The 17,940-nt window shown below is 46.2% G+C and overlaps 1 protein-coding gene and 1 long non-coding RNA gene across 5 annotated transcripts in view; one reads left to right on the top strand and one right to left on the bottom strand.

Annotated features, from left to right (window-relative positions):
* Positions 1 to 17,940, top strand: part of LOC107079010 (uncharacterized) — a 339,701-nt gene that overhangs the window by 62,328 nt on the left and 259,433 nt on the right. For all 4 annotated transcript variants that reach the window (XR_011182780.1, XR_011182782.1, XR_011182781.1 and 1 more), the window contains exon 3: positions 13,888 to 13,963. This is a non-coding gene — a long non-coding RNA (uncharacterized lncRNA). The remainder of the gene's footprint in view (positions 1 to 13,887; positions 13,964 to 17,940) is intronic.
* Positions 1 to 17,940, bottom strand: part of fam20cb (FAM20C golgi associated secretory pathway kinase b) — a 52,096-nt gene that overhangs the window by 14,924 nt on the left and 19,232 nt on the right. The window lies entirely within an intron of this gene.

The following is a 17,940-nucleotide window of genomic DNA, read 5'->3' as shown; positions in this document are numbered from 1 at the left end:
TGCCTTTTTTAAGGGATTTGTTTGGAGTTATCGCCGCAGCTATCAGAGTCTAGAGATACATACTGTAGTTAGGGTGAAAGCCTGGCACTGGAATAGAAACGGAGCCTGATCCTGGCCAAGCAGTGTGTGCAGTTGGTCCCGCACTGCTGCGGTGTTGATACAGCATGTACCACGCTCATTCCTGCCCAGCCTGGGAGCCTGGGCCATCACTCTCTTCAGACCCCCCTCAACGTGCTCCAGCCAACCAGACTCGTTCCTGGGAGCTCCTTAAACTGTGGCAATAATTAGAACCGATGTCGGTTTCTGTCTGGGATTTTCACAATAAATCCTTCCTTAATTGCTAAGATCCACGTCTTTTTTCCTGGATCAAAGAAACTAATGAGTTTTTATTTGCAAAAAAAAAATCAAGCTTAGAAGAAAATTAAAATGAGTAATAAGGCCTTCCTACCTCATTAAAGGGGAAAAACTCATTTAATTTTCTATTTAGTGCGTTTTCTTGTACAGTTATAAATGACGTATGTGGAATTAAGTTGCACACTATGCATAGATTAATGTCCTAATTTGACCTTTTGATTAAAAAAAACTTCATTTAATAAAATCAGTGGATTTTAAGAGGTATTAACACTTCATCCTAATCATAACCTTGTTTTGGAACACAGAGCAGAAGCAGATGCCATCTTATCAACAGGACTGCCAGCTTGTAGGACTCTGGATCTGTAAATCAAAGCCTCTCTATTCTCTGCAACTCAGCCCCATGCTGAAAGTTTCTGTACCAGCACAAACTGGGAAGAATCCCTAGTACTTTAATTCAACTCTTATGATGAATATGGTGGGACCCACAAAGAGATCTTGAGAGGGGCCCAGAAGTGCAGGCCAGCACAGCGCATTCTGAGGGGCCGCGCATGAAGCTCACTTCCTACAGCCCAGATAGGTGTCAGCAGTTGTCAAATCCACCCTGCTGAACTGTACCAGCTTGCATACAAACAAGCTGCTTTTATATTTATTTTCATCAGGTTTGCAGACTTTTACCAGCTCAGACATGGCTTCTGACTGTGTGCGCTCGCCGCGGTGAAACCTGTACGAAGCCGTGTTTTTGACAGGTTTGTGATATCTTCTTCAGCACTGAGAAAGTCTGGAAAGGTCTTTGTATTCTTTGCAGAAGCTGAGATCTGGTTGTAAAAACAGTTTGTTTTCTACCGTTTTGACGATGCATTTGGGAGAAAGAAAAGCTCAGGTAGTGGAAAAGTAAAACCTTATTAGTTGTGCAGACAAGCGTATATATGATGAGCCAAGAGTGACTCTTTCATTAAGGGCTCTGCTTTTTTGGAGGATCGGAATCCCTCCACCCCACCCCTGCTGCCAGCATCCCGGCCTGATGGGTCTGAGACCTGCAGTTGGCCAGCCCCGGCCAGAGCAGCTGCCACACTGTCCTGTAGGGCCTGGAACCCCACCGGTCAGCTGTGCCCGCGGGGTGACCTTGGCTGCCTGTGGCTGCCTGTGTGTGAGGAGTCCCTGAGGACGGGCCTCGCAGACAGCCCGCGTGCGACACTGAACCGGGCGCCGGCGCTCTGAGGATGTGGTGCTAATTTGCTCCTGTCGATGTGACTGGCTGATCGGATGGAAGGGGTAATTACCGTGATGTACATCTGATATAAATGCCAATAGAGGCACACGAACACATTATTATCTGGCCTCTCCTGGCTGAGGGGGAATGAATGCAAACGAGCTGCTGCAGCTGACTGCCGAGGTGCTGCTGGTTTAGTCACATGGATACTTGTTTGTAAGAACAGCTACAAATGGAGGGGAAGCCGTGTGGCCCCTCTCGTTTGGGAGTTAGTAATTGATTGATTTGGGCATCTCACCCAGCTGTTTCTTGAGAACCGTTTGTTCCACACTCCCACAGCCCTTTGTGTAAATAGGTGCCTCCTGTTTTCAGTTTTAAATGGACTTCCACATAGTTTCCACTTGCTTATTCAGTACATTGGACTAAAGCCAGGGTGTCTTGTGTCCTCTGGTTTGTGTTCCACCCTTATCCTCGGTTATGTAGTTGGTCTAATTATTTAATGAGCTGCATAATTGTAGCACTTCTTCTTGGAGGTGATATAAAGGCACCTGTACCTTTAATGAAATGAGTGTCTTGGGTAATCAAGTGTAAAAATCCTATATGTATATCTAAGTTAGAAAATAATTCAGATGACTGTGTGACTATGCAGTGGGCACAAAAGACATGTGTTCTTCCAGGAAGTGGGATGGAGAGCTCTGTAAACCTCTAGTTCTCTAGTGACGGTGAACTGGGAGTACTGAAGCAGGAGAATGGTGAGCAGAACGCACACTGCGAGTAAAAAATGTCACGGATGGAGCCATCCTCTTATATGTGGCCCTCCTTTGGGTTATAGGTTGAAAGGTGCAAGGAAAGTAGAACTTCTGGAGCAAATCGGTATAACTTAGCTTGAACGTGCAAAATCCATACAGAAGGTACCCCCGTCTAGCGTTGGAAATGGGAACCAATAGCTGTGATCATGGTAGGGGTGTGTTTTGGCACTGTAAAACTCCTAAACTAACTAAAATCCTTGACAACATCATGAGCAAGCCTGCCTGCCAACTTGGTTTTGCCGGTTAGATAAACAAGACAAACAAACACGTCAGCACATGTAACGGGGTTAATGCACAAATAAAACTTGAGCAAACAGGAAGGCTGACACTGCAGGGGACTCTCGGCACAACGATGGCGGCTGCAGCTTCAATTAATACAGCACTACCACAGGCTGGTTAGGAGTGTGAAGGTTAGCATAAAACCGAGACTGAAACGCTGTCAGAGTTAATTTTGTCAAAGTCAGAGATGCGGGACGGCGGTTCGCCTTTGTTTTCTCTCCAGTCCGGAGCCAGAAAAAAAAAAGAGGACAGGCCTGAAGGATTGCTTTCCGCCACAGGGGAGAGCTGTTGAGCTGCTCGGCGGTCTCGCGGAGCCACACAGACCAAACCTTGAGATTCTGCCAAAACAACAGAGCACTGACAGATCTGAGATTAGCAAACTGATCATTGTTTAACTGTACAAAGTGTCAGAACACCCTGGGAATCTTGCGTGCGCTACAACGGGGACAGAGGTTTGACAAAGCACAAGCAGAACAGACAATGCTTTGCCTCTCCTTCCATGGCTCCGGGCCCATGGTATCCATTTCAGGGACGGTTAGCGTGGCGGACAGGGGCCTGCTGCTTTGGCACCGCTTCCCTCGGCGCTGGGCGGCTGGCTAGCTCGGGGACGGGCTCTGGGAGACGGACAGGGTCGGCAGAGGTGCGATCTGTAAGGCAGGCGCTGTGTGTGCGTGGCGGGGGGGGCTCTGTGGGCGCGTGTGGACAGGGGGTCAGCGATGCAGTAAAAATTCCACTGGAGGCTCGGTTTCCCTGCATGCTCTTTTATAGCTCTGCAGCGCACGGGCTCACGCTGGCTTCCCAGGTGTGCGCCGCGCGTGATGGAGGGAGCGGTGTAATGCATACAAGATGCTAGCGGAGACCGGCGATGCGCTTATTCTTCTGCTCCCGCAGCGACTGCTGGCTCCCTACCGCCAGCTGGTTCTAAACCCTCCAGTCCGCCGCTGGCGTTTGAAATGAGCCATTGAGACAGGTCAAAGACTCCAGGAGGGCCACTCGGCCCGTCCAGCTCATTGGCTGCTTAGGTGGTTCTGCAGCACTGGCGATGGGAGAGGGGCCCCAGACAGTACTCTAGGCATCGTGCAGTTATTGTTTCTTCTTCCAAAAGATGACACTGTATAGCAGAGGAAGCATTTGGAAACAAAACACCTCTGGAAATCCAGATAGATCTTGTTAGTTTGACAAAGGGCATTGTGCTTCAGCCTCAGACCTGTTTCTTGAAACAGTGCCTTGTGTGGAGGGTTGCTAAGAAAGCAGGGACTCGGGTGATGGTGAAATGAGCCTGCAGATGTGTGCACTGTATTGTGACAGGGGACAGAGTGTGCTAGAGAGGCTCAGGTGTCAGATTCCTTCAACCGGGGACAAGGTGCACTTATTTTCTCTACAGTCACTTAACCACCTAAACAAATCCCAGACTGGCCGCTCCTAGTAACAGATCAAAAACAGTTGCTCATCTCACTAGTATAATGGGAAAGATTAGTAGGTGTTTCAACACACAAATGCCTACCAGGGTGATGATTCTTCCTATCTGTACTGCACAGAAAAAAAAGAATTGTAGTGATAGACCTTCAAATTTAATGTTCATCAGTGAGATGCTTCATTTTTCAGCAGCAATAGAAATAAAGGCAGAGGAATCTGATTCAATAGACATAGACAGGGATGTTGCAACCTGTTAAAATGCAAATGAAAATCTCAGCCATTTACAACAGATAAGCTGTCAGGCAGGCAGTGAGAACTGTGCTGCATTTTCCTGCAGATTCACAGATTCACGTGCAGATGGACTGACCCTAAACTAGTAATACTTAGTTATTACTAGTAATAGTAATAACTTGTAAATACTCCAGACAGATAAACAGACAGAGCTCTGCAAGACGGTCATAAAAAAATCCTACAGGCATAAAAAGTGATAGATTTACAGCTCTTTAGACATAAATCTTTATCTGTTCTATTGCATGGGATTAAACTGTAAGTGCAGAGAAAGATAAACTGTGGATGCAAACATACAGTAAGAGGGATGCAAAAGAAAGTCAGACTGCTAAGGAAGATGCCTGAGCTTTTTTATTGATACAAAATACAGATTTCCAGACATCTGCTCTTTGCAAAAAGCTTTTTATCTTTGGGTTCTTATTCCTAAACAACACAACATTAAGCCCTTGTAGTGCCGGAATATTAACTTTTGGTCTGGCAGTCTTCCTGAGCTCTGTGGAGGTTGCAGTGGCATCTGCAGCTGACGATGAAGAACAGAGAGAGAGCTACAGTACAGTCGCAGCTCTGATCTCAGTAATCCACTCCTCCGGCTGGGCTAGATTCCCTGAGAGCGAGTATCACTGTCAACATTCACAATTATTTCTTCCTCTGGTAGGAATACAGGATGCAAAGCAGTTGCGAGTAAATCTGAGTATTTTTGTGCATTTTTCTTTTCAATGTAATATACAGTGCTAGTGTATTTTCTCTTTGCAGTCAGTTTTGGTAACATTGGCAGATGAGAGTAATTCAGATGTACAGACTACGCTGTGTAGTTAAATTTGTACGTATAATATTCCTGTATATTAGTTATGCAGTCAAGTTCAATTTACAGTTCTAATTAAAGTTTGTATTTGATTAGAACCAAAACTGAAGTAAAAACGTGTGCATGAAGAATTGCTTTGTACTCACGCTAGTATTTTTTTTAATTGCAATTACATTTCTTTTTTATACTCCTTCTGTTTGAAACTGTAAATTGTTAATGAGCTCAAGTCACTGCTACAGCCCTCGACACAAGCTTGAGAGAGACTGGGATCACGCGCGCTCTCTTCTCCTATCAAAGACTGATACACCTGCAAGCTCTCAGCCAGCCCACCCCCTCCCCGACTGCAGGGAAACAGGGAAACATTTTCTGTACTTATCTCTTTCAGTCTGTGTTCTTCCGATACTTCTTTCCAGAAAACCTCAATTCAGAAAATCCAGTTTGACCCAAACATCAAATGAATATGCCACGCAGCTCTTACGGCATGCTCCGCACGCCCCTGGCCTTATTAGTGTCGATGCCGCAGGCCTCACGCGGCTTCAAAGGCGCATGGTTATTACCACTGTAAAATAACTTCACAGGCATGAAGACCTGGAAACACTGTAGTGGCTGTTCTGTGCCGAATCAAAAGGAAGAGTAGGGAAAACTAGTAGAACACAAGATTTGCTGTTCCTCCCCCTCACACTCACTACTCTTGTGAACTCGAGTATATTTCAGGTTTTCGTTTCCCTCCTAAGTGTGACTTCCAGTCCTGGCCTGTTTCATCCCTGTCCCAGAGGCAGCAGGGCGTCGCGGTGATCACGCGGTGTTCGAGATGCTCGGGGTTACGGGCCTGTCGGGGGTCATTTCAGCAGACTGACGGGCTCCGGGCGCGCGGAGGACAGTGTGACAGAGTACGGTCTCAAGATCCCCGGGCGCCGCTTCATACTCCACTGCCTGAGTCCCCGGGCGGGCGTGCAGATCAGGCAGGAGATTACATTTTTCAGGATGAGGGTTAATCCCTCTCAAGCATGTCGCCAGTCTGCTGCTAGTTTGCTCTTGATTAGAATTCGCTGGTGCAAATGTGTGTTTTTACATCTGTATCCCGGTGTCTTGCAGCTCTGCCCTGAGAATAACAGTGTAAAAGCAGGGTGTATGACAAAGCAAGGAAGCACCAGATCAGCATGAACTTTCACCCTGCTCATGCTCCCGATTCACCTCAGAAACGTGGTAAACCACGGTGATGCTAAGATCTCCCTGATTTTGAAGGAATTCTGATGTGCACCAAGTGATGGGCTCTGCACACCCCGTGGCAAGCAATCTGTGTCAATTAGTCTGACCAAACCCATCGGCTTTATGTTGCTTTGTATCACTGCAGGGGCTGGTAATGTCACCCTGCACCTACACTCGCACTTGACTGGTCAGTCAACAGAGCAGGAGCGCGCACAGGGCATCGTTACACGCCAACAAAACCACATAAATCAAAGCTCCCCCTCTGAAACCCAGCGCAGCACAGGAGCCTGACAGTCCGGCTCACTCTTGTCACGCGCAGCACCTGTTCTGGGTGTAATGATGGAGGGAGGGAATTCTGCCACCAGTGCTGAGACTCAAGACAGTGAAAAAACATCGCTTGAGCCCAGGGGGCTGCATTATTTACACCCCCCATCCTAAAATGTTTTTTTAACAGAAATTGATTTTCTAGAAGGGACGAACTGCTTTAACGGTCCACTGTGCTCATTAGGATTCTGCTGGGAACAGGCTGTATTACAGACAGTCCTAGAAATATGCTGCTCTTTTTTGTTGAACACGTTAATGTATAAAAGTGTATCTTTGAGAACTACCTCTCCAGTGAAAGGCTTGCTCTTGTTTTGTGCCAGTGAGGGCCAGTCATGTTTGTCATGTTTTGCAAGACAGATGGATTAACATCACACTTGTGCTCTTAAACACCATGTTAACAGTAAACAGATCTCACCATACAAGCCTGTTTTATTCATGGATAGTAAAGTGAGGAACTGAAAAGGTGTCATTTTTGTTTCATAAACAGAGATTTAATTGTATCGCATTTACTGAGATAAGCCTCCCGCACTTTTCATTTTCTGTGCTGAGAAAAAAAAACCAGCCGAGTTCTTTCAAGGCCATCTTCTCTCCGCCACCCTGCCCCTCCTCCCCTGCCTCTCAAGGCAGAGCCGACTGTCTCTCCTCTTCTCACGGAAAGCACGTTCTAGGCAGGGCTGTAAGCAGGGGGCACAGGCAGAATGAATGTTTCTTGTAAAAAGACAGCCAGCCAGTGACCCAGTCGTCCGTGCACTCCCTCCTCATCCCTGACACGGCTGAAAGAGCTGAATGAGGCTCATTTAGCACAGAGAGTGCAAAGCAAGGAAACAGAATTAGGAGCTTGTACTACACTATTCATTATTTTTAAGTTGTATTTTGTTGTGCTAACTTTGCAAAACTTGCCTGCGTGCTGCAAATGCAATCTGCAGCAGACCAGCATTCTGGAGACTTTGCCTCACCTATGACAGGTCTGTCTCGATCGTAAATTTCCCATTGGCTTGCAGATTGTCGGACTGATTTAGGTAAGCTTGCAGACGCACGGATTCTAAACGAGGTCGGAGTAGTCATTCCAGTTCTGGTTTGCTGACATCATGCTTCTTTTTCACATATTTTAGAAAGGTCATTCTAAGACAATAGGAGGGCATGGTCATAATAACAAAATGCTGGAGAGATGATTGCATGCCTGTAGCTGAAGTCCCAAACAATACTGAGGCAACAGACATCAACGTGGTGCTATAGAGCAGGTTTTCATTTAGCGGAAAGCTCTTGGAAAGGAAACTGCAGGTAAACGTTTCTGCTGCCATTGTTAGATCTGTGAGGCAAGTTAACAATTTGCTCTGTTTGCAGAATTGTTTCGTTTTCTGGGAAATTTTCTCTTGCTGTTAGTGCACATGCTTGTTTAATATTAATTTTCATGTGAATGTTCAACAGGGGCAAAAACAGCATCTTAGTAATAATGCACTAAGGTGATTGCTAGGAACGTAACTAAACAGCAGCCTATTTAACTGCCCACACAAGTATTTGCATAAGAACTGCAGGAAAAGATGAACACCTTCATTGTCAGAAATGGATATGCCTCCCTGAGAAAAAGCACAAACAAGGGTCACCTACCCATTGGCTAAGACTGGGGGCTCACCTGATCCCAGGACACCCCTGAGACCCCCAGAGCAGGAGAAGACAACCTGCCTCAGGGCGGACCTGCCACTGAGACAGCACCTTCCTCTCCTCCCTCACAGTTCATTCTGCCTTCTCGCTGCAGTTACCAACTGGATACCGACACCAAGGCTCCTCTGCTCAGCAAGGAACCTCGAGTCAGACCGATTTTCCCACTGTCTAAGGCAATGATTGCGGCTTGGCGGAGAGAGGTATTTTCTATTCAAGATCAGCAGTTCGCCAGCTCAGCACAGAGAAGTGAAAGTTTGCCGGGGTGGAGGAAGAGTTTCCATCCCAGACAGCATCTCACATCCTCGCTGGCATTCCTTTATTGGTCGATGCCTGCGGACCAACGGAGCTCCCGACCAGGACGTAACAAAAGATTTCATTTGCTGTTAACCTTTTTCGTTTTGGTGACATTCAGCTGTTTTTGAATGAAGAATGGTTGGCACACGTGCTGAAGGTGGCCGATGTTATAATAGCAGTCTGGCGTCATGCGAGGAGTTCAGCTGTTTTTTCTGCCACGCAAGTGCTTTGTGAATTCCACCCTGCCTGCCCACATAAAGCCTAATCAAGATATATTGACATGCATGGAAATTCTGAAGTTTCTATTGCGTGTTATAATGTAGTTTAGCTTGGGCTTTACTGTTCTACGGAAAGCTTTAACCGCAATTATCACGCCTGTAAGTTTTTCTAACGCCATCCCTGTGGGGAGATAAGGCTAAAGAGGCTGCTCTTTTTGATTATTTCTTATTAATTTGCTTCCTGCACACAACACCTCCAATTTCAGGATGATGCCCTCTTGTCTTAAGCAGACGGACTGGATGTTTGGGAAGGAATGATAACGCGTAGAAGCGAGCCGCAGAACGGACCGCTCTGAGCTGGGAAGATCCTCTCGTCCACAGGGTGGCCTGCACAAGCCCCCGAGCGCCAGCTCACCGGGGCCCGGGGCCCAGGGCCAGGGGCCCATCTCCCGGCCAGCGCACTAAAAGAGCTTTGTGCTTCTTTTAACATGTAAAGTGTCCTCCCCCCCGTCTCCTTCAGGAAAAAAGAAACTCTTCAGTGCTTCCGCTGTAAACTTGAACTGACTCAGGTTTTCCAAGGGAGCCCCTCAGGACACAGCCAGTCAATATGGAAGAAACATCTGCCGGGCGCTCTCTGCCGGGCCCTGGCACTTATTAACGCCGGCACAACACCCCGAGCGGCTCCTGTCAGCTCAGCCCGCATCCCCAGCCTGGAAGACTTTTACACGACCCCTCTTTCAAAACAAGCGCCGCACACTTCCCTGCATCTGTCTCCGGTTAGAGGGCCCCGGCCACCTCGATCCACACGTACTGAGCAAATCCTCACGCGCTCATTTTAGACTTTCTTTTGAAAGCAAATAAGCAAACATGTCTGTTGTTCCTAAGTAATTTTACCGCTTTTCTAATTAATGCACTGCAAGTTAGCTAGAAATAGAAATCTATTACGCAGCATGAGCCATAGCACATTTAAGGAAATTAATTAATTGTGTTCACAGTGCTTAGTTATTTAATCTTTTTCTCATTCGTTAAAGAAATACCCTAGCTGTGGAGGTTCAAAGTCTCCTGGGTGTGCTGTGAGTCATGCATGGGGACTCTGGATTTCGGGACGAATCCCACTCCAATTCAGGGCTGCGTGCTCAGATGTCCAGTGTGTGATCCATGTAACGATGAATCACGTGTTACAGATTCTATACACTTTCATGTTGCTTTAGTTCTGGGAGCTGAACGGACTGAGGGAATCGTTCACGATGCCTCACGTGTCCAGAAAGTCTCGTCTCTGAAGAGCAAAAACCTACTTTGCCAGCTGGCTCATGGGAGGGGAAACACTGTTCCCTACCTCTGGTGCTCAACATGGAGTTCTGTAAGCTAGATTAGTGAATGAAGACAGCTGTGCTGTGACTCGGACAGCCCCAGACTCCTTGTCAGTCCACTTTCCCTGAGTTAAAAACCGGCAGTAAATGAATGACACACTGATTCTCACAGCTGATCTCCAGAAGGGTTTACCTTTCTGTATTCTGCCCTGGACGAAAGCCAGAGAATTTGTCATCATGACGAACCATGGTTTGCTACAAAAGCTTTGAAAATCTCAGGTTATCAGTTCAAACAAGTCATTGTGAAGATGCTTGTTTGTGAAGCCCTGGGTTCCACATCAGGGTTATAGGTCTTTCGTGAAAGGTCTCATATTTAGGCAATGATGTTATTTCAGACAGAATTCTTTGTTTTCAGTATAGCTCTGTTCATCTGCAACTGACAGCTGTCCCTTCAGCTTTCCGTCCTAATGAAAACACATTTGCATAGATTGTTTCTTGCAACATGGATCCAGTATCTGTGTGGGGTAACATAAGTTATAGCAGATTTCAAAATCACTAACTTTGTGGTTCTAGGTGCATGGAGGTTTCAAAACTGTTTCTATGAAAAAGGGCAGAAACAGAAATACACTACAACAATGAAAACAAGAGTGAAGTCTGAAGTAACTAGTTAACTACACGACATCGGGCATCTAGGCACATGGGCAGCATGAGTTTACTTCATCATCTGACGGTGTCACTTTCCGAGTATCATGACAGGGGATTGTCCCACTGGCAATGGCTTTTTATATCGAAGAGATACAGTGAAAACAACAGGACGTGTACCGCACTTGCTTTGCGCTTTTCCTGGGCCTGAAACACAGTGCGCTGATCGGCGCGGGCTGCGCCAGCAGCTGACGATGTGGCCGCTCAGCACAAAGGAATGCAGGGCGCCGGCAGAGCTCTGGCTGGCTGTAAGAGCGCTGAGCAGATCCTGTAGGAATGTGCAGCGACCGCAGCGCTCTGCTCTCGTGAAAACCTTTGTTCCCCCGTGCTGCGCCGTCAGGTTAGGCAAGGGCTCGTCTTTGCAGGGACTTTCCCCCGCCCCCCCGCCCCTCCCCAGGAGCTCCCGCTCGTCACACACCAGACAATAGCCGGGAGCAGCGGGCAGCCCAGCACAGTGACTCCTCTGTTCACGTCTGCAGGGTCCAGGAAGACGGCCGGCGCTCAGGTTTCTTTCACCCTGATGAAATAATACCCGACCTGTTCTGGGAGTTGCCACCTAGCTCCCCGCTGAACAAAGCCTTGGTGTGGGGGCTGGGGGCCCCGGCCTGCGTTTCTTACAGCAGCACAATCGGCTCGCCTGTTTCCGCCCCCTCGCAGGGCTTACCTGCCCCCAGGTGCCCCGCTGAAGAGCGCCCACTCTGCGAGAACACGGCCGACCAGCAGCCTCTCAGAGCAGCCGTTTCACAAGCGCCAACGCCCCCCTTCGCCAGCTTGCTTTTCCCCCAGCTTGCTTTTCCTCTACAGATGTGCAGCCTTTCATTTAATTTTACATCCGTATCTTGTTTGTATCTGTACACCACTGGACACTTGCACAATTTAAGGTATAATTTTTCTTCTCTATTTTTTCAGACTGTACCCACTGGGTTTTTTTTTGCCTCTGTGTGATAAATTGCCACTATTCTCCACTTTTCTTATCAGAACATTAAGTCAAAGTTTTCTATTTTAATTCAGGCAAGTAGCTAACCACTTCTTCTCTCCCAGACGACAGCCAGGGGAGGGGAGGGGGGAATACAATCTCAGCGCTGAAGCAAAGCGAAAAGGAGGGAAAAGCTCTTTGATGATAAATGGAAACTAAGGCCTTTCAAGCCCCGTCAGCAAAAGAGACACACCTGACCGAGCCTGCACGTCTGCGGGAGCACGCTGTCCTTGCCCTGCGCAGGGTGACGCCAGAAGCACTCAGTGCAGCTCTGCCTGGCGCAGATGCGGAGATGGAAGCATCACTATCATCTCAACCAGGAACTGGGAGCTTCCATAAAAACCTGTCCTGCCCTTTGAGTAGCTTTAAAGGCACAGTAACAGCATGTGCTCATGACTAATTTAACCAAGTGCATTTATTCACTTTGTTCCTGCGCCACGTCTGCGCTCCCCCTTGCTCTGCTCAGTAATGGCGCACTACTCCTGAAAGCCTTGAACATGCATGAGGTCCCCGGTGTGCTGCACTGCTCTCGTTTAATTGGAAAAGGTTAAAGATTGTCAGAACGTTGTAACAGAGCTTTCTCTTAGATGGGACGAGCCGCCTCTCACTGCACTGCCTTGGCAGGGAAGAGGGGGAGCCAACATCTTTACCTTTCTGTTTTTGAAGGCCAAAGCCCTCTGTGCCTTCCTGCGATATACAGCTGTTAGCAGCTGTTTTACAAGCCCTGAATCCTGCTGTAAAGCCTCTTGTCTGGTCTCTGGTAACTTTATAATTAAGGATTTTCACTGAATTCTTTTAAGTCTGGATTGAAATTTATTGCTGCAACAATTAGAGTAATTACAATCCTCCAGTCTTGCATTTCTCTTAACAGTAGGTGGTGGGCAAGATTTAACTTGCAAGTCTTGAGTAAGGTGAACCACTATAGTATTCTTTAAACAGCTCTCCCTGCCACAACATCTTTATTTCCAGTATCCCCAGTTAAGTGATGTCATCAAACAAAAACCAAGTGAAAAACAAGTCTGCATCTCATTCCCAACATTGTTTGAAAACTCACAATAAATTACAGGATGAAAAACATATGACTTCTAAAATATATAGGCTTCTCTGTTTGTTTTAATGGCAAGATCTATGTGTATAAAGGCAAAGGGGATAGGGGCTCAGTACTAACACAAACGCCACGTTCTGGAACCTCATCAATTTGAACTACTTTTCTTTTCCACATAATGAAGAGTGAGGCATATAATCTCCTATAACAGGAAAAACATTTACAATGCAGCTATCTGCATCTGGCATATACTCCGCTGAAAACAGTAACATTCCTCCGCTTTACAACTTTGGAACGAAGCCACTGTCAAACTGTGTAGCATCCTGAGATCCAGAGTTCTAGTGTCTCTGTCCCTTTGCCTGATTGGATGCCTCTCCCAGCAATTCCCTCAGCATTCGGATTCATAACTGCCCAAAACATCCATCCTAGTCATTGGCTAGACAGTACAAGGGTATCAGTAGCCCAATGACGTCATCCAGCATTATAGCTTTAATGAGACTTAACTGCCTTGTTACAAATCACAGCCCTGAATATTAACAGAACTACAAACCCCTTTAAAAATTACTCCCTAATTTAATGAGCCCTTTACCTTTCTGCTGTTACAAAACAAAGCCTAGTTTGGCCTCTCCGATTATCCATGCCTCCAAGTATTGTAGAGAAGATGTAGCTTTTTCTGCCTTTATAAACCTCAAACTGTGCTGGAACCCTGTGTCTTTCCCCCGTTGGCAGCCAACAGTGAAGAGTAGCCCATCCTAGAACCGAGCACAGAGGTTCCCACAGTGGCTTGGGGCAACTGGGAATGGATCAGAAACAAAACCCCTATCAGGGGGTATGTGTCGTCTTGTTAACCATCACTGACACAGACTGGGGCTCTTGCTCTATAAATAAGGGATGGAGAAATCCAAGCAGGCATGTGACCCGTTTTGCAGCAGCAGTTTCAGAGCTAATGCAAACTGATGACTTCGAGCCCTCTCGTCTTCCGCCTCCAGGTCCCGGCAGCATGAGTGCAGGAACTGAAATGATACAGTGAGCTGGCAAGCTTGACGACTGTCCCGGGACGACAGGGTAAGCCGTCTGCAGATCCCTGCAGTGAAATGCTGCTTTGTTTCCTTTTAAAACAAATAACCTCTGGGCTTCGTGGTTTGTGGTGTCCAGTGCAGGTCAAATATCAAACATCCCGGACATTATCCAGTCTGTGTCAGAGACAGCACCCGTTCGAAAGACACCCCTCACACTAATGTGAATTGAGAGTAGATGCCGGAGTCTGTGGAAGTACAGTGTCAGTGCCTTGAAGACGGCAAAGCTCCATTAAAGAAATCGACAGGATACTACGAGAAGTACAGTGCATGGAAATTGACACTCAGGTCAACTTGGTCAAACATTAATACACAAGTCCATCTGTGACATAATTATGTCATATCCAGAAAACACTGTTGGTAAAAAGGCTGGTACAAGGTAATGTTTATGTCTAGTTGTCTGTAAATACCTGTGCTGTAGATAGTTTTTTAACAGATTATATACTGTGTTATGAACAGTTATACAACATTGTTACCCCTAGAGCTACACTTACAGATCAGGGTTGGATATAACATCCAATTAATCTACCTTAGAGATAAGTTATCATCATCACTTCACTCGATTAATACTTTATAAATATTTAATTTGCAAAGCATTTAATAAATGCTATTTGCAACTTATAATCTCATCTAATTACCAAATACAGTAGATAAAAGTGGATTAGACTCAACCTTCCTTATACGACTAACGTTCCTTGTTCCGGGTTTAAAACATTCCTTTTTTTCGGCATTATTTCAAAACTGTATCTGCGGAAAAGCTCCTTAGCTGCAGAAGCTGCATGTCTGCTATGCTAGTATGCAGATGAAGGTGGCACGTGTCCTTGTTTGCTGCCAAATAAAGACATTTAGGGCTCTGCTAAATGAAGGAGCTCCCAAAGCAAAAAAAAAAACAAGTTCAGAATGGGGTAAGGCAGGATCTGAATAATTACAATCACAGACGCCTCCTCATCTTCAGAGATTGCCGTTTCAGGATTGGGAAAGTGAGATGATGCTGCTCGAGGCATCCGGGATAATTAAGACTCAGACGCTGGCTGGCCTGACATCAGCCACTGATTGTTAAACTGCCGTTATTGCGGCAGACCGACGGGGTTTACAAGGCTGCACACGTTAAAACGCTCTCAAGCAGCCAGGCGAGAGCCTCACTGTCGCCTCTGAGCACTTGCTGTTGATCGAAGGGAAAAATACAAATGTTACTCTGCTGAACGTTGAGTGCTGGTGGAAAAAGGCTGGCCTCTGACGTGTGACAAAAACACTGGAGAACTGGCTTTCATGATACATTAAACTGCACAAATAAACTCCATCTCTGTAAGTAGGTTGTTATTTAGTGCTTGCAGTGTGGAGAAGGCAAACGGGTTTTTATTGAGATCATGTATTATTCTGTGCATATTATTCTTTATCCTATGAAAAAAAACAGAAAACCTTCAACCAAAGCCTTCAAGTCCTTGACAGAAATATAACAGTCTTAATACCAGTGACCCTTGATCTGTATTCACCAATTTTTTTCTCCCCTCACTTTTTGTCCCGAAATATTTAATTTTTCCCCCCACTGAGCTTTCCATTTACTAAACTTCCTTAAGAGAGATTATTAACCTCTGATGCATGCAATCTAAAACTGAAACCAGTTTTTACCATTTTAAAATGCATGTGTGGCATGTCAGAAGCTTTTAAATGCTGCCATGTCAGAGGAGAACATAGCAAGATTACCACAATGAAAACCTGAACAGTAGAGTTTGCTGTGTGACACTTCACGTGCTTTCTATTGCTTATCCATAATGGAATACAAGCATCGGGGAGACGGTGTAGGGTAGTTGTTCCTCAGAACAAGGCAAGAACTGCTAGTACAAGCAGAGTATCATGTTGAGGCACATCGGATATTCTGGCACTGTCATCCAAGGCGGATAACAGCATTTGTTTTGACTGCTCCACATCTATCAGACAGAAACATGGGGGGGAGGACAGATCAGTAAGCCGTTCCAGAGGATGAGCAACACGCATGCGCATCACATGAGTCCGAGAGAAAAACTGAAAAAAAAAACCCAGTTCTCTTCCAGAGCAGGGCTGTGATAATTTAAAGCAGAACTGTGGAACAGATGACTCCAGAGCCGTGTGCTGGAGTCTGAGCTGTTCTCACTGTGGACACTCTGCGTTTGATTCTTGTTTGTTATGGTAATGTTTGTTCCGGTATGGCAATGAGAAATCTGCTTGGCACTTTAGAAAGGCCAATTAGACACCATGTCCAAGAAACCAGGACTGATCTGCTGAGATGTGCTCTGACTGTACTGGTATTCCGAAGCAAGACAGAACAAAAAGAAATGAGGTTGCAGACTCCCTGTACTTGTTTTGTTAATGAGCGTAAATTCCCTTGTGTTTCCTATTCTGCAGAAAAGGTTTTTGAAAACCTTGACCTTAGGGAGAAACTAAAGAGTTTGGCTTTAAAAAGGGAACAGCCTGAGCTAATATAAACCAGACACTTGTTAAGAAGCAAAACCCTTCACTCTCTCTTCCTCCGCTGAAGCATTTACCATTTCAGGATGGAATATTTTAAACGGCTGAATTCTTGATAGTTTCACTACAGCTGCTATAAACAGAACTGGTAAACCTGGGGTAAGGGATTTTGAAAGCTCTCAATAGCAGGGTTATCAATGCGTGCAACAGATGTAAAGATTTTAAGCTGTTCTGCACACTCTGATTGGCTGCATGTCACATTCCAAATGCATTAAATAGATCTGCAAAAATCGAATCTGGCCATTTGGTATGGTTAAACTAACTGTTATAGTTTAGTTTTCCTGCTCCGTCCACTGGATGCTTTCAAATAATCCTTATCTTCACCCTGAACGTGTTTCATTCGTTTTCCTGTCCTCTACGGGACAAGGAGATAAGAACATAAGAATAGCTACAAACGAGAGGAGGCCACTTGGGAGTTTGGTCGTTAGTAGTTAATTGAGCCACGAATCTCAGCCAACTGTTTCTTGAAAGAAGCCAGGGTTTCAGCTTCAAACACATGGCTGGGTAACTTGCTCCATACTTCCACCACCCTTTGGGTAAAGAAGTGCCTCCTGTGCTCAGTTTTAGAAGCACTTCCACATTGGCTTGGTTTCAGCTTGTGCCCTCCGGTTCTTGTTCAAGTGAATAAAACGTCAAGCCCTTGGCGAGACAGGTTTTGAAGGCAGAGAGGTGGCTGTGCGTAATGCACAGAGACAAGGCCTCTTCAGGCAGCCTCCCAGTCTGGCAGCGAATGTGCCAGCAGAGCTGTGTTTCTGAACGTGCAGAAGGACAGGCCTGCTCGTCTCCTTCTTCAGGGGTTCAGTGCCCGCAGCCCCAGAGCTGCATCACAGAACCCCAGCGCCTTCCTCAGCGCATGATTTCAAGGGCTGTTCTAAGGGTGGTGCGGATGCCTTACTGGGGGACTTTAAATATTACTAACATAACTGCTGCCTCAGCAGGTTTAACATCCTATGTGTATTTTCTCGCTTTTCGAGGTCAGTTTTCGTATTATTTATAAATTGCCGCAAGGCGCTGCAGCAACGTCTTGCAGCAGGAAGCAGATACTGCCGCAGCTCCAGACTCCCAGCCTTCTGCCTCCTGCGGCCGGCCGAGGAATCTGCATGTCCTGTGCTGTAATAACCATCGTCTTAATTGTATATAGCGCCTTTCATGCCGTGATACAGTACATCTTTTCAAGGGGCTTTTCAGTAAAGGTCCATTTAAAATCTTTAGATAGTAATCACGCAATAGTAATAAAAGTCAACAGAATAAATTGCAGGTTTAAAGGCTGGTGTATAAAATTAGGTGTTAAGGCAGGATTTTAAAGTGCTGGCTGACCTGCAGCATCAAAGATGGGCTGTGACAGCTTTGGGAAGTGAAAGAAGGCCTATAAGTACAAATGCCATGAGGCTGTATGCGGCAGTAACAGTTTACTGATGTAGCAAGGAGAAAATTCAGATCGTTAAAGGGAAGAATCGGCAC

Source organism: Lepisosteus oculatus, chromosome 19 (assembly GCF_040954835.1).
Source record: "Lepisosteus oculatus isolate fLepOcu1 chromosome 19, fLepOcu1.hap2, whole genome shotgun sequence".
Lineage (NCBI taxonomy): Eukaryota > Metazoa > Chordata > Actinopteri > Semionotiformes > Lepisosteidae > Lepisosteus > Lepisosteus oculatus.
This window is presented reverse-complemented; position numbering and strand designations above follow the sequence as displayed.